At 37.1% G+C, this 27718-nt stretch overlaps 1 protein-coding gene and 1 long non-coding RNA gene across 5 annotated transcripts in view; both read left to right on the top strand.

The window, feature by feature from the left end:
- Window positions 1-580: 580 nt before the first annotated feature.
- LOC122224765 lies at window positions 581-16326 on the top strand. Its single transcript, XR_006204923.1, has 3 exons — window positions 581-676; window positions 11658-11783; window positions 16163-16326. It is a non-coding gene; the product is annotated as an uncharacterized LOC122224765 (long non-coding RNA).
- A 5809-nt stretch (window positions 16327-22135) lies between these two features.
- TAFA2 (TAFA chemokine like family member 2) overlaps window positions 22136-27718 on the top strand; it is a 518966-nt gene continuing 513383 nt past the window's right edge. For 2 of the 4 annotated variants that reach the window (XM_042944633.1, XM_042944629.1), the window contains exons 1-3: window positions 22159-22222; window positions 25128-25202; window positions 26120-26252. The gene's annotated coding sequence lies outside the window, so the exon portion shown is untranslated. Of the gene's footprint in view, window positions 22223-25127; window positions 25203-26119; window positions 26253-27718 lie in introns of all 4 variants that reach the window. The other 2 variants (XM_042944630.1, XM_042944631.1) reach the window with 2 other exon arrangements.

The following is a 27718-nucleotide window of genomic DNA, read 5'->3' as shown; positions in this document are numbered from 1 at the left end:
TCTCTTTTTGGAAGCACACACAAAATGCTCTGAAAGCTGACACTACCCTGAAGGTTGATGTCAGTCTACTCCATAGTAGATACTCACTGAATGGTAATAGAACTAAACTGAATGAAATCAATAAACAAATCAGATAGTCTAATCAGTCTAGAATTCTATCATCAACAACAAAAAATCCTTAATACACATAGTACATTCTATGGTTTGTAGGAATTTTTAAATGAAATGTACTTGCATGGTGGGAAACTATTCCAAGAAAGAATTGGGTTATCCTATCCAAGCAAGAGTGATATAGATCGAATCAAGGTTGCTAGTAGGGATAATCTGCCTGTTTTATACTTTGTTATTTATATTTACTGACAGATTTCAAGGTTGATAAAGAACCACTTCATGAAAAAAAAAAAAAAAAGAAACATTAAACAGCCTCTGAGTCCTTTCCCCAACTTCATAATAATGAATGAACTTTAGAAAGCAAAATTATTTTAGACATGCTGATTTTTTTGTCTTAAAAGACAAGTTAAATCACAACAAAATATTGATCTTTATATACTTGATTGTTTTTACTTTATATCAGGTTTGTGCAAGAGTTTAAAAATGTTTTCTTTAATGCTTATGGATTTTGGAAGTCTACACATCCAAAGTGAAGGAGATAGTTGTGTAATGATCTACTGATTCTGTAAGTATATAGATTCCAGAGAGATTAACTTTGTTTTCTCCCATGAGAGGACTGAATTATTCAGATTTTCTATTTGGTCAATCCTTCTCTTCATTTTGGCTTAGATAGCAAAAAGATTTAAACTGCTTACAAAGAGTCTTAGAACAATATAATGGCAGGTCTTAAAGAATGCATCTATGTTCCAGGAGTGATGTAAACATTAAATGAGGCATTTTTCATGATGTTGTCTTCCAGGTCTCTAAGCAATAGGGCACTACAGACCCTATTAAGGGTCTGTTAGAAGACCTCAATGAGGAAGATAAAACAAGTCTAGTGATTTTATAAAATATTTACCATTGCTTTTTGTTGCTAGCCAGTATACTTCTGTCTAGGCCCTTTTGAACTATGTCAGTTATGGATTTCTAAAATTATTAGTGGCTGAATGCTACTATATAATATGTTTGACATGATTTCTATAGTATGGAGGAAAGGAAAACTTTTCCTTTTCATGAGATGTGTAGGAAATAGTAATACACCTCCATACACATTTTAACTTAATGTTTATGGAAATGTTTATAGAATAGAGTGGAAAGATTATACATTTTGGAATTGGAAAGACCTATATGTGAATGGCCCACTCTGCCACTTGCTAGTTCTGTAACACTGAAAACTTTAGTTTCCTCATCTGTAAAATGGGAATAATAGACTTATTTCATAGGATTCAGTAAAATGGTAATGAAATCACAAATGTGAAACTTTAAAAAATTTTTTAATGTTTATTTTATTATTTTTGAGCGAGAGAGCGACAGAGTGTGAGTTGGGGAGGGACAAAGAGCAAGAGGGAGACACAGAATCTGAAACAGGATTCAGGCTCTGAGCTGTCAGTACAGAGCCCAACATGGCGCTTAAACTCGGTAACAGCGAGATCATGACCTGAGCCGAAGTCGGGTGCTTAACTGACTGAGCCACCCAGAAGCCCCTTGAATGTGAAACTCTTAATAGTGCTCAGTGTATAGTACCATTTACACATGAAATATTTGTCCCTCTTTGACTGGGACAGTTTGTCTAGTAAGACAAATGTCTAAACAAGTTCATTAAGATCACAAAGCTGCTATGCAATAATTAAAATGATTAGGCAGTTGTGTTAAAATTAATAGTACCCCATATCAAAGAAACCTAATCACTAAAGGGGTAAGAAAGATAATATTAAAATTCCAGCTTTACTCACAGTCTTTTCCGTGAAGGTATTCTGAAGGATAAAACAATGTACTTGGAAGCAATATAACAGAAAAATATTACTATTGTTATGAAGATCTCTAATTACAAAATAGGTACATAACATATCAAAGACATGTGTCACAGTCATCTTACCCATGGACTGACAACACCGAAGGCAGAATAACGGCTCCCCAAAGATGTCAGTGTCCTAATCCCAGAACCTGTGAGTATGTTACCTTACATGACACAAAGGACTTTGCAGATTTGATTTAGGTTCAGGACCTTGAGATGGGAAAATTATCTTCCATTATCCATTATCCATTAATATAATCCCAAGAATCTTTAAAAGTAGAGAAACTTTCCTGGCTGCGGTCAAAGGTAAATATGACAACAGAGAAATCGCTTTGAAGATAAAATAAAGGGGCCATGAGCTGAGGAATGTGAATGGCTTCTAGAAATGGATGAATTCTCTTCTAAACCCTCCAAAAAGGAACAGTGTTGCCAATGCCTTGATTTCAGTCCTGTGAGACCTGTATTGAACTTGTAACCTATAGAAATATATAAGATTATACATTTATAATGTCTCAAATCACTAAGTTATGGTAATTTGTTATAGTAGTAATAGAAAACTAAAACAGGTAGTAGATCAGCCTACCCTAAGGAAGTTGAGACAAAATCATTTTAGACCCAAAATGACCAATTTGTCTGTCTACTATAGCAGTACACAGATATGTCTTGGATAACAATTATAAGAAATTGGGCTCAATAAGATATATTATCCGAACTGCTAGTTGACAAAAGTATGGAAGACATTTTTAGAGATGAGCTCTAAAACTGATACAATACAGTGAGCACCTGGGTGGCTCACTCAGTTAAGTGGCCCATTTGATTTAGGCTCAGGTCATGATCTCGGGATTCACAAGATTGAGCACCGTGTTGGGCTCTGCCCTGACAGTGGGGAGCCTGCTTGGGATTCTTTCCTTCCTAGCTCTCTTCCCCTCCCCACCCCCTCAAATAAGCATTTAAAAATAATAATAAAACTGATACAATACATAAAATAATAGCCATACCAAAGTCGTCAGCAATTATGAGATTATTTTAACTCTTCAGGTAATGTCACCAAATTCTTAACATCAAATTATAATAAATACCCATCAAAGGTGAGGACCTGGAGCTTATAAATGTGCGGATTACACTTCAACTGGCCAGATATCAGCCAAGGATAGAAAATAGTAGATCCTCAAACAGCTTCTAGACATGTTGCAGTGGAATAATTATTGACTATGCAAAAGAAATGCTATCCAGACTTACTAATAGAGACTGAATCAGTTCAGGGAAGCTAAAGCAGCTGTTAGCCAACTTCATGATTACAATCAGAGGAAATTGAGTCAAGCTGACTTATGAGAAATAGAGCTGTAAGTATATATAGAGCTAGATAGTACTTATGACTACTAGCCAAACTACAAATCAATACATATAGCCAAAAGTTTCCTTCCTTCCTCCCTTCTTTCCTTCCTTCCTTCTTTTCTCCCTCCCTCCTTTCCTTCCCCCTTCCTCCCTTACTTCCTTTCTCCTCTCTCTCCTTCAGTTGCTCCCTCCCTTTCTTTCTGCCTGTGTCCTCAGGCATTTATAAAACCTTATGTGGACAGTGGTTCCCTTGTAAGTACTTACTGAATGAAATGTCTTTGTGGGCAGGTTAAAACTAAGAGTAACCCTCAGCTCTACTGACTACTTAAAGTGGTTGATAGGAAATAGAAGTAGATCAAGGTAAGAAGACAAAAACCTTGCTTTTAGTAGGGCAAGGGCTGAGTGCTTTTAAGTAATGCCCTTTAGACTCTATATCCTGTAACTGCTTTTCAATGGCTCATGTAAATGGCATTGTACCGTGAGTTTTCAGCCTTTTCAGAGAAAAATGAATTTCAAACTTTTTTTTCTTGAAGTAAATTAAAGGAAATTAGAAAATTAAAACTTCAGAACTGTCAGCCTTCTAAAATAATTTCCCCCCAAATGCTTCTACTGTTAAAAAGGTTTGCATTTTCTAGCTTTCTATTTTCATGTTGTGCAAATTAATTCAGAAAACAATAAAATTTTATAGAGATGTGAACACTTTTTCCAAGTTTGAAAGAAGTTTAAAACTATGTTAAAGAGAATAAGTCAGTTTTTAAAAATGCAGAAAGATTCTTCAATGGGAAACTGTAGGAAGGAAATTTTTACCAATGTTGAGTCTATTACATATTTGCTATCATGACATCCAAGAAAATTTATGATAAAATCAATTGAGGAATTTTTTAAGATATTTCCTTAAAAGCTAGAGAAATAGTATTCTCTGATTAAGAATAGACTTGGGCACCCCAAATTAAATTCTAGTGCTCTTTGCCTCAAAAAAGAGAACTCTTAAATTGGGAAGCAGTGTATCTAGCAAGAGAATGCTACTCTTCATCTGAACTTAAAAGGATGATGGAACTCAGTTGGAATTTTCTCTTCCTTTTGGCTGCCTAGAGGTATCACTTATCCAATGGACTGTTAATGGCTGGAGGGTTAAAAAAGGAAATCATCTTAGCCTAAGGTAGTGTTTCTAAGGTAGTGTTTCTAAAAGTGGAATCTCTAGATAAGCTGTATCACAAAGAGTTGAGGTGCATTTTAATATGCGGATTATTCGGCTCAACTCCAGAGCTGAATCAGAATCTCTGGTAGATAAAGTTTAGAATTCTGCATTTTAACAAGTTCACTGGTGATTCTTGTGCCTTCCAAAGTTTGGGAAGCATTAGTCTAAGGAGATAAGTTGGCTTCTTCAATTAATTTTGCTCAGATTCAGGCAATGGCCTGTGACAAGAGTGAAATTATATCGTAGCTGTGGGGCTGGATTGTTCATTCTTGATAGAATGATCTCTCCCTAGCCCTCTAGGATTATTTAATCTCAGTAAATTAAATGAACAGCTCTAGTATAACTCACATACTGTAACTGTTATCGTTTCAAATAGGATTTTTTTCTTTTTTAAAATATATTTTCAATAAAGATGTTGGCTTATCTCAGTGGACTGATTTAATATTCAATAATTTCTTCTATTTGATGTCTCTACATTAACCATGTATAGTCCCTATCAGTTAAAACACAATAAACTGTTAAGAATTGTGTATTCAGTTGGTGACAAATATTTTCAGTAAAAATGTAAAAGTAATTAGTTTTTATAGTAAAAGAGAAGTACTGTATAAAAAGACCTAACTTAAGATTTAGGCCATAAATGGTTAAATAAAAACATAATACAAATATACTATACCACATAGATATTTATAATTAGAGATCATTTTTAGCAGAGGGAATGAAATACTTGTATAGTGAACCACACATTTTTCTCTATGACAATTTAAATGTGTAATAAGTTATAGATTCTGTACCAAAACCTTGGTAGCTTTACATTTTTAAGGGTCATAGTCTTTGTTACTGCATAAGGATTACCACAGTAGAAACTCTTATTATTAAAAGGTGATTTCATTCTGGAAGCACTGAAAAGAGACTTTTCTATAGGCTGCTGTCATCCCAAAACTTTAGATTCTTCTTGACCTAAGAATCATGTAGGGGATATGTAAAAATGACACATTCTTTAGTACTTTAGTACTTGATTTCTACAGAAAAAGAGTGCAACAAAAATGAAAAATGAGCAATTATTCTTTTTATTGATAAACATTCTCCATTTTATATTGTGGCAGTGGATACCTCACCCCTATCCTACCCACCCTACCTCAAAATGAGCTTAAGTGATCTTTTCTTCCTGGGCCCATTTCTCTTCTCATGAGTACAGCATACTTAGGAGCAGTTTAGGGAACATGACTTCCCTAAAAAGTACTGAACGTTCCTATGTATTGGTTTATGGAACTAACTCCTTCCTTCGGACTCTCCTATTTTAACAGGTAAGAAGGAACACAAAATGAGAACCAAAGGAGTCTTGAATAAAAAACCAGTTATTAGATAACACACAGAGACGATGACAATGTAAACATGGCTTTTAAAATAAGAATAATTAGGGGCGCCTGGGTGGCGCAGTCGGTTAAGCATCCGACTTCAGCCAGGTCACGATCTCGCGGTCCGTGAGTTCGAGCCCCGCGTCAGGCTCTGGGCTGATGGCTCGGAGCCTGGAGCCTGTTTCCGATTCTGTGTCTCCCTCTCTCTCTGCCCCTCCCCCGTTCATGCTCTGTCTCTCTCTGTCCCAAAAATAAATAAAAAACGTTGAAAAAAAAAAAAAAATTAAAATAAGAATAATTAAATATAATTAAGTTTAGGAGCAAAACATCTAGAAAAATATTATTTAGAGATGTACTTTCCTTAATTGGAAACAGATGGAATTGAAGGATTTGTGTTAATTACAACAGAGATTCCTTATTTAGAAATTACTGCTGAATAATTTGGGGAATCTCCTTTATTAATGATATTTAAAACTGTAGTTGAGTGTTTCCCTGTTTAAAGTCAGGACTTTGGGGTCACCTGGGTTGCTCAGTGGCTTAAGCATCTGACTTCACCACGATCTCACAGCTCACGAGTTCAAGCCCCACGTTGAGCTCTCTGCTCTTAGCGCAGATCAGCACTCTCCAGATCTTTTGTCCCCCCACCCCTCCCCTGCTTGTACTCTCTCTCTGTCTCTCTCAAAATAAATAAAGCAACTTTAAAAAATTAAAAAAGAATAAAGTCAGTCCTTTGGATTTGTTACCCTGATGTCAAATTCAGCCCTAGGAATCTATAATAAATATTGAGGCAAAAACTTGAGGTACATTAGTACCTCAAAGAGTAAAATACAAACTTGGAAAGGACAAAGAAAATTCAAGATCAACTATTTGAGAATGAGAAGTAAATATTATTTAAACAATATTTAAAGTGGGCAATATACATGAAGGTCACTCAAGGGAACACTCTAAACAAGTGCGTGCCTCAAAATGACACATGGGGAGGAAACAATCTGTGAAAAGGTCAATTTGTACAGTTGGAACCAAATGATCTTAGAACTTAATGGACCTGTAGCAATCATCTGGTTTAATTTTTACCTTTTCAGTGAGAGAGGTTGTGACTTATCAAGATAATAAAGCTAGTGAATGTAGAGCCAGGACTAGCATCCAAATAACTGCTTACTTCAATCCCCTTGCTGTAGTATCACAATAATTCAATAAATCACTGTGTTGGTGCTGGGGATTCTTAAATTTTTTTTTTCAAGTTCATTTATTTTTGAGAGACGGAGAGAACAGAGTGTGAGCGGGGGAGGGGCAGAGAACAAGGGAAACAGAATCCAAAGCAGGCTCCAGGCTCTGAGCTGTCAGCTCAGAGCCCAATGCAGGGCTTGAACTCACTGACCCTGAGATCATGACCTGAGCCGAAGTCAGACGCTCAACTGACTGAGCCACCCAGGCGCCGCTCCTTTGCTGGGCATTCCTAATATAATATGACTCGACACTAAATTGGAAACTTACCAACAATGCCGAAAGTCACGATACTCCCTATGTCAGAGATTGCTTACTGTCCACTAGTATACACATATATATTCTGCTTTTCTTCCATAGCAATAGAAGTTTCAACTGAACATATGGCCACACAAAGAAACTATGGATTTTTTTTTTTTTAAAACACTGACACATAACTCCCATGCTATACATTGGACCCATTTAAAGTACAATGCAATAGTTTTTAGTATATTCACAGAGTTGTACATCTAACACCAAATCAATTTTAAAATATTGTCATTACCTTCTGCCGAAACCCCATATCCTTTAGCTGTCACTTCAACTCCTCATCCTTCAGCCCTAAGCATCCACGAATCTATTTTCTGTGTTTATAGATTTGCTTATTCTGGACACTTCTCATAAAACCAAACAATATGTGTACCTTTGTGACTGGCCTCTTCGATTTAGCATAACGTTTTCAAGGTTTATCTATGTTGTAGCATGTATTGGTAGTTCATTATTTTATTGCTGAATAATATTCCGTTGTATGGATATACACATTAATTTATCCATTAATAGTTGATGGACAATTGGATTTCCTTTTTTGGACTACCATGAATAATGCTGCTATGAACATTCACATATAAGTATTTGTGTGAATGTACGTTTTCATTTTTTTGGGTAAGTACCTAAAAGTGGGATTGCTGGGTCAAATGGCCACTCAGCGTTTAAAGAAAGTCAGACTGTTTTCCAAAGTGGCTGCATCATTTTACATTTGCTACTAGTAATCCAATTTCTGCACATCCTTAGCAATACTTGTTATTATGTGTCTTTTTTTGTTATTGACACCCTAGTGGGTGTGAGGTGTTATCTTACTCGGGTTTTGATTTCTATTTATTTATTTTTGAGAGAGAGAGAGACAGAGACAGAGACAGAGACAGAGAGAGAGAGAGAACACAAGCAAAGGAGGGGCAGAGAGAGGGAGAAGAGAATCCCAAGCAGGCTCCATGCTTTGAGGCAGAGCTCCATGTGGGGCTAGAACTCACAGACCTTGAGATCATGACTGGAGTCGAAATCAAGAGTTGGAGGCTTAACTGACTGAGCCACCCAGGTTCCCCTTGATTTCTATTTCTTTAAAGGCTAATGATGTGGAGAATCTTTTCATTTGCTTATTGGTCATTTGTATATCGTCTTTGGAGAAATATCTATCCAAATCGATCCTTTGCCCATTTTTTAGTCAGGTAATTCGTCTTTTTATTATGGAGTTGTAAGTGTTCTTTAAATATTATACATACTAGACCTTTATTGGATAGATAATTTCCCTCAAATTTCTCCCATCGGTTTTCTTTTCACTTTTTTTTGTTGGTTCCTTTGAAGCAAAAGAGTTTTGATTTTTGTCATGTTAAGTTTTATCTGTTTTTTCTCTTTTTTTTTCTTTTGTTTCTTATCCTTTTGGTGTTCTAAGAAATTGTTGCTTAATCCAATGTCCTAAAGACTTACACATTTGTTTTATTCTTAGATTTTTATAGTTAGTGAACTTACATTTCATCTCTGGATCCATTTTAAGTTACTTTTTGTATGTGGTATGAGGAAAGGGTCCAATTTAGTTCTTTTTTAAATTTTTTAAAAATTTACTTATTTATTTTTGAGAGAGAGAAAGAGAGAGAGAGAGCACGAGCAGGGGAGGGGCAGAGAGAGACGGAGACACAGAATCTGAAGCAGGATCTGGCTCTGAGCTGTCAGCACAGAGCCCGACATGGGGCTTGAACCCACGAGCCGAGCCATGAGATCATGACCTGAGCTGAAGTCAGCCGCTTAACTGACTGAGCCGCCCAGGTGCCCCCCCCTCCCCAATTTAGTTCTTTTACATGTGGATATCTAATTGTCCTATCGCCATTTGTTATAACTATTATTCTTTCCCCCTTTTAACTGTCTTGGAACCCTTTTTCTAACTGACCATAACTGTGAAGGCTCAGTTCTATTCCATTCATCTCTATGTCTATCCTTATGGCAGTAACACATTGCCTTGATTAATATAGCTCTGTAAAAAGTTGTGAAATTAAGAAGTGTGAGTCCACCAACTTTGTTCTTCTCTCTCAACATTGCTGTGGTTATTCTGAGTCCCTTGAAATTCCCTATGAATAGTAGGATTCACTTTTCAATTCTTATAGAGAAGTCAGTTGGGATTTTGATAAATATTGCTCGGAATCTGCAGATCAATTTGGGGATTATCATGTTAACGATATTGTCTTCCAATTTATGAACATGTGATCACATCATGGGCTTTAAGTCTCCCTTGCAAATACATGTGGTTATATTCTAGGTTGTGTTCAATGGGACATGAGCACAAGTGATGTGTGAAACTTCTCATATATGCTCTTTCAAAAAAGGGTCTTGTTTATCACTCCCCCCCTTTCCTTTCTTCCTTTCTGCTGGCTGAAAATCAGAGATGTTAGTGGGAGCTAGAGTTACCACCTTTCCCCACATATTGGAAGCCATCTATTGAGGATGGCAAAGCAAAAAGATACAGTCTGGTACTCCATCATTAAGCCATTATATCAGCCTTGGACTGTCTATATCGACTTCTAGGTGAGAGAGAAATTTCTATCTTGCTTAAGATACTGTACTTTTGGGTCACTTCGTTACCATAGCTTAACCTTTAAAGGAAAAGTCTTTGCTGTAAGAGGGTCTCATTTTCATATTTTCTTATTTCAGTGCAAATAATATTTTTTAACAGCATAGTAAGTAGTTTATGATTTTCAAAATGCTTTCGTGTATATTCATCTGATTTTATTTCAACTGTAACTTTGTAAAGTGTAAAGATATTTTGCCTTATGTATGAGGAAAATGGGGTGCAGAGAGGGTAAGTGTCCTCCTCTAATCATAAAGGCATTACATGCAGAGCAATAGAATCTACATTTTCTACTATTTCAGTGCACTCTGACCCCACCATACTGATTTGCTTTTACATAACACCTATATTACATACAAAAAAGAAACATTTATTCATTCACTAATTCAATCAACAAATATTTCTGAATACCTAATACTCACTTTGAGTCCCAAGTCAACCACATAGGACGTGCTAGTATGCTCTTAGGTAAAATTCCTCAGATACAGAATTCCAAAGTAATATTGAAGTAGATGAACATGGGGGTGGGGGTGGGGAAGTGACAGGCAAACCATGAAACAGACTCTAAACTATAGGGAACAAACTGAGGGTTGCTGGAAAGGAGATGGGCAGAGGGGATAGGTTAAATGGGTGATGAGTATTAAGGAGGGCACTTGTGATGAGCAATGGGTGTTGTATGTGGGTAATGAATCACTAATTCTACTCCAGAAACTGATATTACACTATATGTTAGCTAACTGGAATTTAAATAAAAACTTGAAAGAAAACAAAGCAAAACAAAAATAAGAGAAAATAAAATAATTAAAGCCAACCCCCCAGACCCCAAAGTAATATTTTTAAAAAATATTTTTTAATGTTTATTTTATTTTTGAGAGAGAGTGTGTGTGTGAGAGAGAGAGAGAGAGGCAGAGAGAGCAAGAGCATGAGCAGGGAAGGGCAGAGAGAGGGGGAGATACAGAATCTGAAGTAGACTCCAGGCTCTGAGCTGTCCACACAAAGCCTGATGCGGGGCTCGAACTCATGAACTGTGAGATCATAACCTGAGCCAAAGTCGGATGCTTAACCACCTAAGCCTCCCAGGCACCCCAGACCCCCAAAGTAATATTAAAGTAATCTGCAGTATAATCTATTCTACAGTGATCTTAGTATTTGTTACCTCTGCAGTGTTAACTTTACTTTTCAATTAGACCACTTTAATAGATCTTTATACTTGTAATTTATGCTTAGATCACCAGTTATCTGTTTGCAAGTAACTAAGTCAACTTTTTTTTTTCAATCAGTCATTCTAGAGAAGCTCTATTATCTTCAAAACACTCATTTATAGAGTTAAAGCAATCTTTTAAATCACAGTGTGGGTGCAGTACCATAAGGCATAAAACATCTGATGAAATAAACATGATTCTTTTACAAGAATTTGGGAATCTGGAAACTTGTCAACATGGTTTATCTAATCCCTCTTGAACCTATAGAAATGGTAGATATTATATCAAAAATTAATCAAGAATTAAAAAAATTCTCCAGGTATCATAGATAAAAACAAAAACAAGATTTAAAGAATAGTAGGTATAAACTCTCACCAAACATTACTATGATACGTGTATGGGGAAAGAATACATTCAGAATGTAGAACTTGCTGAATAGAGGCTATTGATCCAAGGATGTTGAAACCCCTCGATATGGGAAAGAATCAAATGAACACTTCCCAGTAGAAACATTATTCTATTTTAGGTTTCATGGACTACCATAGAAAAGTATCATACACAGAAGATAACATAAAAATTTACAAGATGCACTAGAAAACCAACTACCATTTAAGTGTCAACATATGCACCAAAAAGAGAAAATTAAAAAACCGTAAGTAATGGAAAAATCTGTGTTAAAAATAAGTAAATTTCATATGGTCATAAACATAAAAAATAGAAACTAAGGAAAGAACAGTAAAATGTGCAAAAACGAAAAGGCAAATTGAAAAATGAACCAGTTAGACCTTCTATGAATATATAAGATGGTTATTGAAATTAAAATCTAAATGGATAGGGATCTTAGTCACCTTGGGTTGCTATAACAAAAATACCTCAGACTGGGTGGCTTAAACAATGGAAATTTATTTCTTACAGTTCTGGAGGCTAGAAGTGTAAGATCGGGGTGTGGACATGATTGTGTTCTGGTGAGAGCCCTTTTTAGGTTTGCAGGTGACTGCCTTCCAGGCAGTGTGCTCACTTGGTGGAGATAGATCTCCTGTTTCCTCCTCTTTTTATAAGGGCATTCATCCCATCATGAGAGAGCCACCTTCATGACCTAATCTAACCCTAATTATTTCCTAAAGGCTTCACCTCTAAATACCATCACATTGGGGATTAGGGCTTCAACATTTGAATTTGGGGGGTGGGGCACAAACATTCAGTCCATAGCATTCTGCCATCATTCCTTCCCAAATGTATATCCTTACATTGCAAAGTATATTCATTCCATCTGAACATCCCTTAAAGTCTCCATTGTTTCCACCACCAACTCTAAACCCCAAAGGCCAAAGTCTCATGTAGCTATTACCTAAGTCAGATATGGATGAGACTTGAAGTATAATTCATCCCAAGACAAAACTCTCTAGCTGTGAACCTGTGAAACCAGACACGTTGTGTGCTTGCATCTAAAATACAACGGTATTTTAGACATAGGGTAGACAATTCTATTCCAAAAGGGAGAAATCGGGAGAGGAGGGGGTCCCAAGTAAGTCCGAAATCTAGCAAGGCAAATCCCATTTGACCTTAAAGTGGGAGAATAGTCTTCTTTCGTTTGGTGCTCTGCCGTCCAGATCCACTGGGCTGGCAGCTTCATCCCCATGGCTCAGTGGGAAGCTGCAGTCTACCTCATAGATCAGCCAGTGACTGTGAATCCCCCACAGCTCCTGGCAGCTTCACCCCCATAGTTTGGATTAAGAGCTGTCTGGCCTGCTGAATGTGAGTTGGCGACTCTCATGATCTCCGAGTCAGCAGCAGGGTCATGCTTCCCTTGTCTTGAAGAATGTCACATATTTGTAGCCTAAGACTCAATGGTCTGGGTCCTCTAGGATCTAAGAAACCCAAAAGCCTTCCTTTATTGTGTCCTATCTCTGTTCCTTTCAGTTCAAACTGGCAACGCCCCTGCTGGGGTCATCGATTAGGTCTGTGGTTCACACCCATATTAATCTCTTAATTAAATGGCAAGTCAGCCACACCCTTAGCATTCTTTTCCCAACACAGTTTCTCCTATTTGGTATGGACAGGCTGAAAATTTCCACAATATTTAAGATCTGGTCTCTTTTTTGCTCAACAGTTCTATTTTAATTAATTTCTTTTTTGAAATTTACTTTATGTATTCAGGGGGAACCTAGCTTTTCCTTCAGCATTTTGTTTAGAAAACTTCTCAGCTAAATATCCCCTTTCATCACTTGGAAGTTCTACCTTCCACAAAACACTACGACACAAACACAATTCAGCCAAATTCTTTGCCGCTTTTCTCCAGTTTCCTGTGATCTCATCAGATGGCTGGTAACATCCACATTTCTACTACCATTCCATTCAGGATTATTCATGTGTTTTCGAGGAAGACAGAGGCACTCTCTCTTCAGCTCTCTTCTTTTCTTCCTGAGCTCTCACTAGAATCACCTTCATAGCAATACCAGATTTTTCTAGAATGTGCTTCAAAATTCTTCCAGCTTTTACCCATTACCCAGTTCTAAAACTACTTCCTCATTTTTAGGTATTTGTTGCAGCAGCACCCTACTTCTCAGTACCAAATTCTGTATTCTCCAGAGAAACAAATATACATATATATACATATACATATATACACATAGATATACATATATACATATACATACACATACAAATGTGTATATATATATATGTGTATATATATGTGTGTATATATATATATATATACACATATATATATATTTATTTATTCATACAATTTATAGAAGCTGAGAAGTCTCACAATCTGCTGTCTGGAAGCTAGAGATCCAGGAAAGCCCCTGGTTTAATTTCTAGTCTGAAGACCTGAGACCTAGCAGAAGGTTCAGATGAGATCAGTCCCAGGCCAAAGACAGGGGAAGACAGATGTTTCTGTCCAAGCAGTCAATCAGAGAGCCATTTTATGTCTCTTCCTCTTTTTATAGGGCCATTAATTCCATTATGAGGGCCCCACCCTCATAACCTAATTTAATCGTAACTACCTCCCAAAGGCCCACCTCCAAATACCATGGTATGGGGGATTAGGGTTTCAACATATGAATTGGGGTGAGGGTGGGGGTGCCCCTCACTCCCCCCCAACAAATATTCATAGTAACAGGTTAAGTTACCAATATGATGCAAACGAGGAAACAGTTCATAAATTCTTAATCTGAGAAAATTTCCCTGTATTAATTGGCTTCTGCTTTGTAACCAACCACCCACATACTCAGTGGCATACAACAAATATACTTTCATTTACTTCCCATACATTTACTACCATTAGGATTTGGCAAATCTAGTTTAGACTCAAGTGACCTTGGCTCTAAGCTGCAAGTTGAGCCCAAGTATGTTGTACATTTCTGTCATCATAAGGACTTGTGGCTACCTGAGGCATGTTCTTCTGATGGGAAAAGCTGGAGGGCAAGAGAGAAAGTCCAGCCACACAAGCATATTGTAAGCCTTTGGTCCTGTTGTGTTCATTAATATCTCATTGGCCAGAGGATGTTATATGACTAAGCCATAAATCAAATAGTGGGAAAGTATACTCCTGCCTGGAAGAGAAGGGAAGGAATGACTATATGTTGGACAGTGTTTTAAATCTACTTTACTACAGTCTGCCCTTTTAGTCACAAATATTCATTCACTAACCATATGTACTCAGTAATTTCAAAACACCCCAAAAATCTCATTCAAGCATGACATTAGGCTTAAAGTCTAGGATCACATGATTTATATAAGGTGTAGAGTATCTCCTTGTGATTCAAAGCCCTGAATACTTAAAAGATAAGGTATCTGCTCTCACACATTCAATACATGATGGTAGAACAAGGTAGGATAACTATAGTCAACAGTTATGTTTGACAAGAAGAAGAATGAGATATGTATGGGAGTCACTGGTCCACAGCAATTCTTAAATCTTGCTAGGCAACTATTTCCAAGTCCCTCCACCTTGGGGATGTGGAATATTCCTTGATGAAGTCTTACTTCTGTTTCTTGAAAAACACTTCCCTCTATGCTTCTTCAGGGCACTTTGCTCTGCTCCTCTGGTGAGGAGGGAGAATTTATCCTTTTCCATCACCCTCCTTAGCCACTTCTGAGGAGGGTTCTTCTTGGTGGCTAAGAGACTCGTGGTCTGTCCCCTGTGTGTAGAACACTGGCGCGCAAGGTTCTTTTTATATCTGAAGAGTCTCAGTGACTTTTAGTCCAAGCCTGTGATACTTTCAGTTGTTGTGGATCTTCTATGTATTTGATGCTAGTCAATGCTACATGCCAAAAGCTACATCCACAATTCTCTTTGAGATATCACCTCACTTTATAGCCTTAATTACAGATACCTCCATCAATATTCTGTTATGCCATATTCTTAATCTTTCTTAGTTCCCTTCCCCCTTCCCCCCACCCCAGCTGAAGAGATCTAGTAGATAATATATGTAGTAGACAGTCCACCTAAGCTCATACCTCTGGCTGCATGATGGCTACCTTATGACTAGTTTATAATAAAGGGGACAAGTTGAGGTTTTATTTAGAAATGGTTCAGCTCAGTATGTGGGTATAAGCCAAAAAATGATGGCGTCTGCACTATAGATCCATTCATGAGTGGACTTGAAAGCAAGTAGTGAGGGGAAGTTCTCCCAGTGAACAGAGCTTTGGATGGTACACTTGGTCATCCACTTTGCATGAAAAGACAAATTTGGTCAGGGTCCTGAAAAGAGAAATATTGTTAGATTGAGCATCAGGAAATTTAAGGAAAAGTTATGTGGCTGGACCTAGAGGAGTGGGTAAAAGTGTCAAGATTTTAGTGTTACCTGTGAACACCAATCATAAAGGATACACCACTACAGGTATTGAACAAACAGACTGAATGACACCAACAGTTGACATCAAATAGCCTCCATCCCCAGAGCCATAGCAATGAGCACATGAATGCATAACCATGGTGTCTATACAACAGCACCAAAGAATGGGTTCCCTTTTGTCAAGGCTGATCTAACCCTTACTGCTACCACATGTGTCCCCTGCCAGGAACAGAGACCAATGGTGAGCCTGTGATATGGAATCAACCCCAGAAGAGAAACAAATGGTGGTAAGTTAAATACATTGGGTCCTACCCTGGAAGAAGGCAGTGATTCATCTTGATTGGAATTGACATTACAGGTATTATTTTCCTTTCCTGCCAACAGTGCCTCAACCATTTCTACCATCAAAGGACTTACAGAGGGTTTGATCTCATGACATAGGATCTTTCATAAAATATCAAACAAGGAGCTACCATGCGTAGGTCATGCTCACTTCCAGGGGACAATCAGTATGTAATGACTGGTTGATGTGGGATTATAAAGGCTTGACACCTTTGCCTCAGTTTGGAACAACTCTGAGGAGCCATCTAAATTCAGCGGAGTGAAGACTTTTTGTAAATGTAGTAGAGCTCACCTTCTTTCTCTGCCCAGTCTTGCTTGCTTCCTTTTCTTTTAGAGGTGTTGATTCTGAGAACATTTTTGTGCAGGCTAATTTCCATGTCAAGCTTTGCTTTCATGGTACTCTGACCTGCAGTACCACCTTTATCTTTTCTGAGGTTTTACTAAAGGATGTTGCAGTTACAGCCTTGATTTTGCCTTTACCCAAGGGTCATGTGTTACTGGTAGCAACCTAGATTTGCCTTCTCTCTTAGGTTGGGACTTCATGATAAATAGTTTCATTTTCAACCCTACAAATTTCAGAATTTCTGGACTCTTAAATTCCTTCTCAATTCTGTTTGTAATCCAGGCAGTTCTTTTTGAGTTTACCTCTTATGTCTCATTTTTTCTTTTAAGTTTTTATTTAAATTCCAGTTAGTTAACATACAGTGTAATATTAGTTTCAGGTGTAGAATTTAGTGATTCAACACTTACATGCAACACCCGGTGTTCATCACAGCTTATCCTTTTTAAATGCAGTGTAGCTAAGCAGCAGCTAGCTTTTTTTTTAATTAACATTCTGCTTTGAAATAACCTCACCCAACTTAATAAGTATATTAAGTACATACTCTGACTTTTGTGTTATCGCAGGTAACAATTTTCCCAAATGTTTTGCTACTACATAAGACTGCTGCCATTTTCCCACTCTCTTATAATTGCATCGCTGCCTACTCCCCATTCCCACGGCCAATTCCACATATTTTAAGTTTTTGTTATGACAGCACTCCACTCTAAATACAAAATTCTATAGGGGCACCTAGGTGGCTCAATCGGTTAAGCATCCGACCTAGGCTCAGGTCATGATCTCAAAGTTCGTGGGTTCGAACCCCGCGTCGGGCTCTGTGCTGACTGCCCGGAGCCTGGAGCCTGCTTTGGATTCTGTGTCTCCCCCTCTCTCTCTGCCCCTTCCCTACTTGTGCTCTATCTCTTTCTCTCAAAAAATAAATAAACATTAAAAAAAATTAAATATAAAATTCTGTATCAGTCAACTTTTTCTGCCTTGCAAAACACCTCAGATCCTAGTGGCATATGATAATATACATATATTTCTTAGTTATGCCCTTCTGGGTTGGCTGAAGTTTAGCTGATCCTGGCAGGCTCAGCTGGCCTGCCACCTGCAGGGTGGACTAAAGTGTGTTCCACATACATCTCATGCTCCTCAAGCCAGAAGACACTTGAGTCACGTTCTCATGCAAAAAGCAGGTGATGGAGAGAGAAGCCCAACTTTGCAAGCTTAAAATCTGTGGCAGAGAAAGCATATTCCTCCTATAGGGAGAGGTGAAGGGAGGGATCATTTCCAAAAAAAAAAATCCTTTAATCTACTGTATTACCAGAATGCAGGATAGAGATAAAAGTATGAAAAATCAGAAAGAATGATTAAGACACGTGGAGAGTGGACAAAACCCAACATATTTCTATTAGGAGTTCCAGAATGAAAAATAAGCAATATTCAAAGTAATAATGGCTACACTTCCCCCTCCCCCTCAAAAGACTCAGAAATCTTCAGGTTCAGATTTGGAAATTAAAACGAATTTCATGAAAACAAAATAAAACAAAAAATAATTCTCTATATACACACATACACACACTCTCTATACACGCACATACATACCCATACACACAGAAATTACAATGAGTTTGATGGGAATGATAAAAATAAAAAAAACCAATGCACATACATGCATACCTATAAGTACGTAGACCCATTTTCATGAACATAAAAATATGGATCTCATAGAAAATCTTAAATACAAAAAAGAAGATTTCTCTGTTAAAGAAATGCCGTTTAGATGGAAACTTGTCAGTTACAGTATGTGCAAGGAGACATTGGAATAATATCTTCAAAGTGCTGAGGGAAAAATTAAAACCAACTTAAAATTCTGTACTCAGTTAAACTATTCAAGATGAAGGGAAATAAAGAGATTTATAGGAAAGGATTGAATTTACAACATACTGACTTCTCGCAGTTTCTCACACATGTACTTCAGGAAGATGAAATTTGAACCTAGAAGTGAGAGGAATATAAGGAGCACTGGTGAGCGAGGAAATAAAAACAATAGACTGACTTGAGGGAGGGGTGTTTTAAAAAGAAGCTGTTTGAATGAACCTTAGGACTTCATGCTAAGTGAAAAAGGCCAGTCACAAAAAGACATATATACTATAGGATTCCACGTACACAAGGTGCCTAGAGTGGTCAAATTCATAGAGAGGGAAAATGTACTGGTAGTTGCAAAAGGCGGGGAAAGCAGGGAATGAGGATTTGCTGTTTAATTAGTATAGAGTTTTAATTTTATAAGATGAAAAGAGTTCTGGAGATTGGGTACATAATGATGTGAGTGTACGTAACATTACTGAACTATACATTAAAAAATGGATAAGATAGTAGATTTTTGGTGTATATTTTACCACAGTTAAAATTAAGAAAAAAAAGTTGAAGCGAAATAATTTTAACAAATACAATAAATGACAGAAGTATAGAAATATCAATTAACTTTAGACATTTTTAAGACAACTATGTTAAAGATTTAAGAGTCACTATTTAAAAAAAAAAAAAAAAGAAAAAGAATGGAGCGCCTGGGTGGCTGAGTTAGTTGAACATCCGATTCTTGACTTTGGCTCAGGTCATGTTCTCACGGTCTCTCTCCCTCTGTCTCTGTCCCTTCCCCGTGCTCTCTTTCTATCTCTCTTTCTCTCAAAAGAAAAAAAGTAAACATTTAAAAAAAAAAAGGAAAGGAAAACGAACAATTTCCAAATGAGTGGAAGAAGGGAAAATAATACAGTAAATTAAGCCAATCCAGTAGAAGGCAGATGAAGACAACAATGATAACAATAATAGCAAATGGGGGGTGGGGGTGGGAGGGAAAGCAATGAAAAGCATAGCATATAGAAAACATAACATATCTACAATAGTAGAAATAAGGTCAAATGCAATTGCAATACATGTGAGTAGACTAATTTGACTTGTTAAAAAACAGGTTCTTATACCTAAAAACAAAAACAAAAAAAGCAGCTTTAAGCTATTTTATCATAAGAGGTACCTAAAACACAAAGACATACAGAAACGTTGAATGTAAAAGGATGAAAAATAACATGGCAGAAAAATATCAAGGAAAGTTGGTTTTGCTGACATATCAAAATCTGTTTTGGGTTATCTTATCATGTTATTAATTAAATATCAATGTGGACTCTGAAGCAAACAAAACAAAACAAAACCTTATTAGAAAAAGACACTGTCAAATGATGAAAAGAATGGCTTATAAGGAAAATGCAACGTCTCGAATCTTTTTGTATCTGAATGCATCACCTCAAAGTATATAACATGGAAAGACTCAAGAATTATATATAGAAATTGAGAAACTTTAAAAAAGCTTGATAGATCAAGCAAAAATCATTAAAGATATAGAAAATTAGGACAACATAATCAGATTCTTCTGCCCAACTAGAGAATACAGATTATTTCAAACAAGACTAAAACATTCATAAAAATTGCAGTTTGAAGTGGTAAAAAATTTTTAAAATGTATCAAACAATCCATGTTGTAAAGATCTCCATTTCTGTACAAAATTAGAAATCTTTAAGAAAAAAATGGTTGTTCCAAAGTCCTTTGTGTTTGAAAAATGAAACTAAATAGCTCATGGCTAAAATAAATCATAATTGGAAATTATATAAGATTGATAAAGGAATGACAATGAAAATAATTTGGTGCTAAAAGAGAACCAAGGGTGACATTTAAGGTCTTTCATGTATATACAAGAAAAAATGAAAATTAGTGAGCTAAAATTTTATTTTAAGATGTTGGGAAAAATACAACAGAATAAGCCACAGAAGTAAATAAAATAGAAAACAGAAACAGGGGACGCTAGGGTGACTCAGTTGGTTAAGCGCCAACTTCAGCTCAGGTCACGATCTCCCCGTTTGTGAGCCCCTCACTGGGATGTCAGCTGTCAGCACAGAGCCCAATTCAGATCCTCTGTCCTGCTGTCTCTCTGACCCTTCCCCGCTAGCACTCTTTTCTCTCAAAAATAAATAAATATTAAAAAAAAAAAAAAAAAAAAAAAAAAGAAACAGGAGCGCCTGTGTGGCTCAGTCAGTTGAGCATCCAACTTCGGCTCAGGTCATGATCTCACGGTTCATGGGTTCGAGCTGCGCATCAGGCTCTGTGCTGACAGCCCAGAGCCTGGCTTCTGCTTCAGGTTCTGTGTCTCCCCCTCTCTCTGCCCCTCCCCGGCTCATGTTCTGTCTCTGTCTCTCGAAAATAGACAAACATAAAAAAGAATTTAAAAAAAAAAAGAAACAAAAAGAAGGATCCCCCAAAGCCAAAAGCTGGTCTTTCAAGAGGCAGGGATATTTGATAAAATGAGTAGAATATTGCCCATGCACAGTGACTGTTAAAGATAATGGTTGTGCTGACTGACAGGAGGGTGCTACTGAGCCATCATTTCAGATTTCTGCATTTACCCAGGTTATTTCGTTTTTGCTTGCTCCAGTCCCTGGCATTTAACCACACAATGAAATAGACAATCATTCCATAAGTGGTAGCCTTCACAAGTAACCATGAGTGTATATTGTTGCTTGGTTTAATCGACTGCATAATATTTAAAAAAAATTACATCATCTACTTGATAAACTGAAATGGCTATGGGGCTTCATTCCATCCTAAAGGTACATGATATGCATTTATAAATATGTAATTAGGCAGTTCTTAAAGCCAAATTTGCTAGTGCTACATTGCATGTCCAGCATCATAAGTACTAAAGCTTCTCCCTGCCGCACTTCCTATATCAATATTACTAAGTGGAGCAGCTTGACATTGAAACGTAGTCGCTATACGAAATATGTAATGGAAAACTTGCATCTTGATAGTCCTTTTTATGCAAATCTTCGTAACTAAAGGTGTTTTCATTTTCTCCCTCCCTCCCTCCCTCTCTCTCTCTCTCTTTCTTTCTGTCTTAGAAAGAGAGAGTGCAAATGCGGGAAGGGGAGAAAGAGAGTGGGAAAGAGAATCCTAAGCAGGTTCCATGCCCAGCATGGAGCCTTATGTGGGGCTGGAGTCCTTTGTGGGGCTTGATCCCATGACCCTGAGATAGTGACCTGAACCTAAACCAAGAGTCGGACCCTTAACTGACTGAGGCTCTCATTTTCTTAACTAACATTTTAGTAACTCAACAGGTGCCCCTCATTTTCTCAGTATCTTAACTATCTTAATATTTAAAATCTTAATAACTTAGGTTAAAATCTTAGTAGGTTAGCCTATAGGTTTCAACACAAATTTTATGTTAAACACATATTTCATATCTACTTTTCAGGTTAGAACTCATTTCAAAGTCCTTTTTATAAAACTTATTTTTTAAATGTGTATTTATATTTGAGAGAGAGAGACAGAGCGTGAGCAGGGGAGGGGCAGAGAGAGAGGGAGACACAGGATCCCAAGCAGGCTCCAGGCTCTGAGCTGTCAGCACAGAGCCTGATGAGGTGGCTCAAACTCACAAACCATGAGATTATGACCTGAGCTGAAGTCGGATGCTTAACTGACTGAGCCACCCAGGCACCCCTCAAAGTCCTTTTAAACGAATCCAACTTTTGGGCAGAAAGGTGGGAAGAAAATTTTTGATGAGAATTTTACAAGCTGGTTAGTTCCTATTACTTGTAGATTGTGTTCTTATAAGGCATGTAAATTTCAATCTCTGTGAACTTTACTTTGGTCAAAGTACTATATTTTCTCAGAACAAGAAGACTCTGCTTTGTAGATGCAGTCACAGACTGTATATGTGTGACTTTAAATATTAAAATTGGAAATATTTAAAAAGTGTAGGAAATTACACAAAGTGATAAAACATACACCTGTGAAACGAGCACACAATACTCAATAGTTAACATTTTGTCATATTTGCTTTATCTTTTTATAACATAGTGACTAAAACAGTAAGGATAAATTGAAGTCTTTGTTCCCCCAATTCAGTCCAATTTCCTTTCCCCTTTTCCATAAATTTAATGTGTGTCCTTCCATTCAAATTTTATGGTTTTATACACATTATAGTATCAGACAAAATATATAGTATCGTTTTATGTTTTAAACCTTACTTAAATGAATTCATCCTGCATAAATCACTTCTCAACTCCTTTTTTTTCAACAGCATTGTTTTTCATGTATATATATATATATATATATATATATATATATATACACACACACACACATACACATGCATATATATATATATATATTATATAAAGTTAGTGCATTGCTTTTACTTGCTGTATAATATTTTGTCCTTCAAATATACCACATTTTATTTATTTATTCTCCTAGTGGACCTTTCAATTTGGGCTAATATTTTACTATTACAAACAAGTCTGAAATGAACATCCTTACATTCATCCCCTTGTAAACACGTATGAGAGTTTCTATAGAGTGTGTATCTAGAAATAGAAATGTTGACATATGCAAAATGTTCATGTCAACATCTATGTCCTTTCTTTACTTCTTGCCAAAGTATTCTACTCAAGTAGCTTAAAATTCAGTAGACACTATAAAGAATATATCATAAAAATTAAAGTCTCTTTTTCTACCTTCTCTCATGTTCCTCCCTGGAAGCCACCACTTTCAATTATTTTAAAAGTTGACTTTGGTGTTTACCTCCATTACACATAATATGCTTATACTGGTATTGCCTGATTATTAATCATAGACATCTATAGTCTTTCTGCTTTGGGACGTAAAGACTTAAGGTAATTTATAGCTTCTTACTCCTTCCTTCTATTCTTTTACACATTCTATATCACAAGTTTTGATTATTAAATCTCTATCTTGTGTCTGCATCTTTTGACTATGTGAATATTGATCGCTGATGAGTCAGGTGTTTACTATCTTGTTCTTTTTTTTCTTTTTCTGAAGTTGATAATTTCTTTATTTTTCATTTTCATTCATTGAATTTCTTTGGAAATTTGGCTAAACTTTTCCCATGGTTTCAAAATTTCCTTAAAATATATCTCAATATCATCTTCATCAGGTGTGAACTTTAAGTTTATTTGTTCTAATTTCCCTCTTAGAAACATCAACACTGGACATATGTGATGTCCTGCCAGTCTTAATAGGTTGGTGTCTCTCCTTGATGTTCACTGTTGTCTTGGAACTTCCCGCTGTCACTATTTTTGGAATTCTCATTGCTTTACTTGGTCTTCTTTCTGGATCTGGACAGAGAAGAGAGAGGTCTTATTGCTCAGTATGAACTCTTTCACCACCTTCTCCTATGTCTGATAACCTTCAGACTGGCACCTCTGTATTTCAAGAACAAGCATGTGTTTTCCTATGGGGATGGGGATAGGACAGTTGCTTGGCTTTCTTGAAGATGAAAACTTGGGAGTCTAATTACTAACCGTGTCATCTTACAAACAATCCCTGTGTTATCAGTCCCTTCTCTGCATCACTGCCTCCCATTCCCAAGTCCTTGTAGGGTTCTGAGGGCTAAGGCAGCTTGTTTCCCTTTGCTTTTCCCAGTATAGGCAAAGGTGTACTTTGTGTTTTTGTTTCTTGTTTTCCTTGTTGCTTGAGGTAATTTTCAAATGGGGAGGCAGTTGGAAACATCTTCCTCGCTTCTGCTATGGTACACTATTTCTTCAGAAGATCCAGAAATTAGACTTCCACCGTCCCACTAACTACCATGGTAGCAGTTGCTGGAACCAAATTAGGAAGTTCACTGACACATCACTAACTTGGAAAAAGATCACCTGCGGGGGGAAAATAACTAGTTAAAATTCCTGTATGTCAGGATAAGGACTTCATAGGGAAATTAAATTGAAAAATTAAGAGTAGTCCCTTTTAAAGATAGCAAAGTATTTTTGAGTCCTCTTTTGGAAAATAATGTCAATACAATAAAGAGAAGAAAACTAGGAAACCCACTCCTTATCTTTGATAAAACTAGAAGACATTTTAAATTCTAAACCACAGTAAATGAAGTCAGAAAGGAAGTGGGCCAGATCTAAGTGCTTACAGTGGAAGTGCACTGTGAGGCAAGTTTGCTGTAGGATATGATTCCAATCTAACTTTTACAAATCTATCTTTCATTGTTTTCTTACACGTACTTCATGTTTAAAACCAAAATGGACACTTCAGTTTCCTAGAACATATCTGTATTTCATATCTTCTTGGTACACAGAAACCCATGCTATTCTGTCCTCATAGAAAAATGGTTCCAACCTTGGCTTGTGTGTGTTGGATAGAGGTGTGGAGAATTAGATATTCGTCTAGTGATCTAGAATGCACTCAGGATTTAAACCCATGGATCTAGAATGTCCTTATCACCCCTTTTCTCTTCTGCCCTCAGGCTTCTTTGTAGTAAAATTCTACCCAGTATTTCTGGTATCTCAAGGACAACCTCATCTCTTACTGACCTTGTTCACTCTCCATTTCCCTACCCTGTTATTTCTTTTTCCACTGATCCTTTGTAGCTCTTTATTTATATACTTTTTATGGCACGCACTATATTCTTTCACATGGAAGACTTGTATTTACTATTTGTTTTTGTCATCCCTAGGCTGTAAATCCCTGGAAGAATCAAGTCTCTATTCATATTTACATCTTTCAAAGCATTTAGCACAGGGACTTGCATGTAAGTGGGTACTCAATAAACATTTGTTACATTGAATAATTCAAAACCTTTTGATGAGGTGCTTGTTTTTAACTGAGAAAACTGAGATTGGAAGTCTATGGGATGTGATAATAAGGGTGTAATCAGTAGCAGGTCAGATTAGTGAATTCTATGTTTGGGTATATTTGCTATAAAATATTAAAAGCCTGGATAGCTATGATGTTTCTTTTCTTTTGTTATGTTTATTTCTTTTTGAGAGGGAGCACAAGTGGGGGAGGTGCAGACAGAGAGAAAGAGAGAGAGAGGCCTCCAGAACAGGCTCTTCACTGACAGCAGAGAACTCAACGTGGGGCTCGAACTCACAAACCATGAGACCATGACCTGAGCTGAAATCTGACGCTCAAATGACTGAGCCATCTAGGTGCTCCTAGCTATGATGTTTCTAACACAGTAACAGACAAATCTTCAGGAGCTTACATAAGTCTACAATTTCTAATTTCCTATGTCAGAACAACTCTGCAATGAGAGCCACCTTGAATTATTATAGATCTCCACACCCCAATAATTAGAGAGCCAATTAAGTAGAATTTGCTGACTAAAAAATTACACAATATAGGAAACAGGAGATTATACTGCAATATAGCAAAGCAATAGTACTTATTATTCAAACTGCTTGAATAATAACCAGACTTTGTCTGGTGAGTCCACTCAGGCTGAAGTTAAGATAAAAAAACTTCCTGAATCTAAGAACTATGGTTGGTCTCTACTGGAGAAAGGCTTGGCTGCTATAATGGCTAAGCTTTTCTTTGATTAGCAGTCAAGAAAAATCAGTCTTACGGCATCAAAAGAAAAATAAGGACAGTTATTGTCCAAATAACAATCACTGGTATTCTCCATCATTACCACTTTCTTAACCATTTTTGGTTCTGGGCCCTCAGCTCTCCATCATCATGTGCTGCAGAGGGAGTGCCTGTGCCCAGAGATGAATCTGTGTTACCTTACTATTTGGTGCTGATGAAGACCAGAAAAAAATCAGATATACTTCCTCAAGGAGTTTATATAACATGTACTGTAAGTAGACAGAAATAATTTTTATGGGACACATTTTGTAATGGATGCTGCTTCCCTGGTCCACCTATTCTATGGTGGATGTCAAAATTTGATTAAAATGGTTAAATGATACCTATTCAATTCACTTTTCTATTTATCATAATTCATAAGAGCTTTATTTCAGGATTTAATGATAACAAAAATAATACTAATAGTGGTGATATATTGTAGTTACTTAAAAGCTTATGCAAGCATTATCATTTTAAACAATGGAATAGGGGTGCTTGGGTGGCTCAGTTGATTCAGCATCTGACTCTTGATTTTGGCTCAGGTCATGATCTCATGGTTCATGGGATTGAGCCCTGCATCTGGCTCTGTGCTGACAGCGTGGATGTAGCCTTCTTGGGATTCTCTCTCATTCTCTCTCTCTCTCTCTCTCTCCCTCCTCCCCCCACTCATGCATGTGCTCTCTCTCAAAATAAATGAACCTTAAAAAAAACTATGGACTAAGCGACTGCATAGTAAGTAAACTTATACATATATATGCAACTTAAAACTTTTGAAATAATTTCTGTCTTAAATCTTTAGTGCTATTGAGACAAGCATTAGGTAACTGTCTCAGTTATCTTTCTTTGTATAACAAACCACTCCAAATTTAGTGGCTTAAAACAACAACCATTTATTTTACTTATGAATCTGCAATTTGGGAGGGTGCAGCGGGGAGAGCTCATTTCTACTTCATGCAGTATCATCTGGGCTGCCTTGAGTAACTCAAAGGCAGGAGTTTGGAATCACCCGAAGATGCACTCACTCATGTATCTGACAGTTGATACTGGCTGTCGTCTGGTACCTTAGGTGGATCATTTACACATAGCTTCTCTATGTGGCTGCTTGGCCTCCTCGCAGCGTGACGGCTAGCTTCAAAAAGAGAGCATTTCAAGAAGGCAAGGTAGAATGCAGGTCATTTTTATGGCTTAGCTGTGGAAGTCATATAGTATCACTCCCACCATACTCTGTTGGTTGAAGTAATCACAAGTGTCTACTCAGATTCAAGAGAAGAGCTGTTTCTTGATGACAGGAATGTCAGTGTCATCTTGTAATAAGACATGTGTAGAAGTGTGTGAAAGTTTGAAGGTGAGGATCAGTGCGGAACACTTGGGGGCCATTAGCATACTAATATGGCCCAGAGAGTAGATGGGATTGCTTTAGAAGAGTATACCAGGTGAAAGATGTGGATCAAGAATGAATCCCTAAAACACAACAGTATTTTAAGGGGTGGGCTTTGTGAGATGAGACATATTGTGATGCTAACCCTTGGAAAATACACTTTGCCACAGTGAGGATGGAAATTGAAGAAGCCTAAAGAGCTAAATTGCTCTCCACTCTGTAGATTTAACACTCAGAGAGAAGACTCTGGAAGGAGAAGATGACTGCAATTGACACAGTAGGAGAAAAAAGGAAAGACAGGTCAGTTGCTGTGGAAAGAA

Source organism: Panthera leo, chromosome B4 (genome assembly GCF_018350215.1).
Source record: "Panthera leo isolate Ple1 chromosome B4, P.leo_Ple1_pat1.1, whole genome shotgun sequence".
Lineage (NCBI taxonomy): Eukaryota > Metazoa > Chordata > Mammalia > Carnivora > Felidae > Panthera > Panthera leo.
The sequence above is the reverse complement of the archived record's forward strand: the minus strand, read 5'-3'. Positions and strand labels throughout refer to the sequence as shown.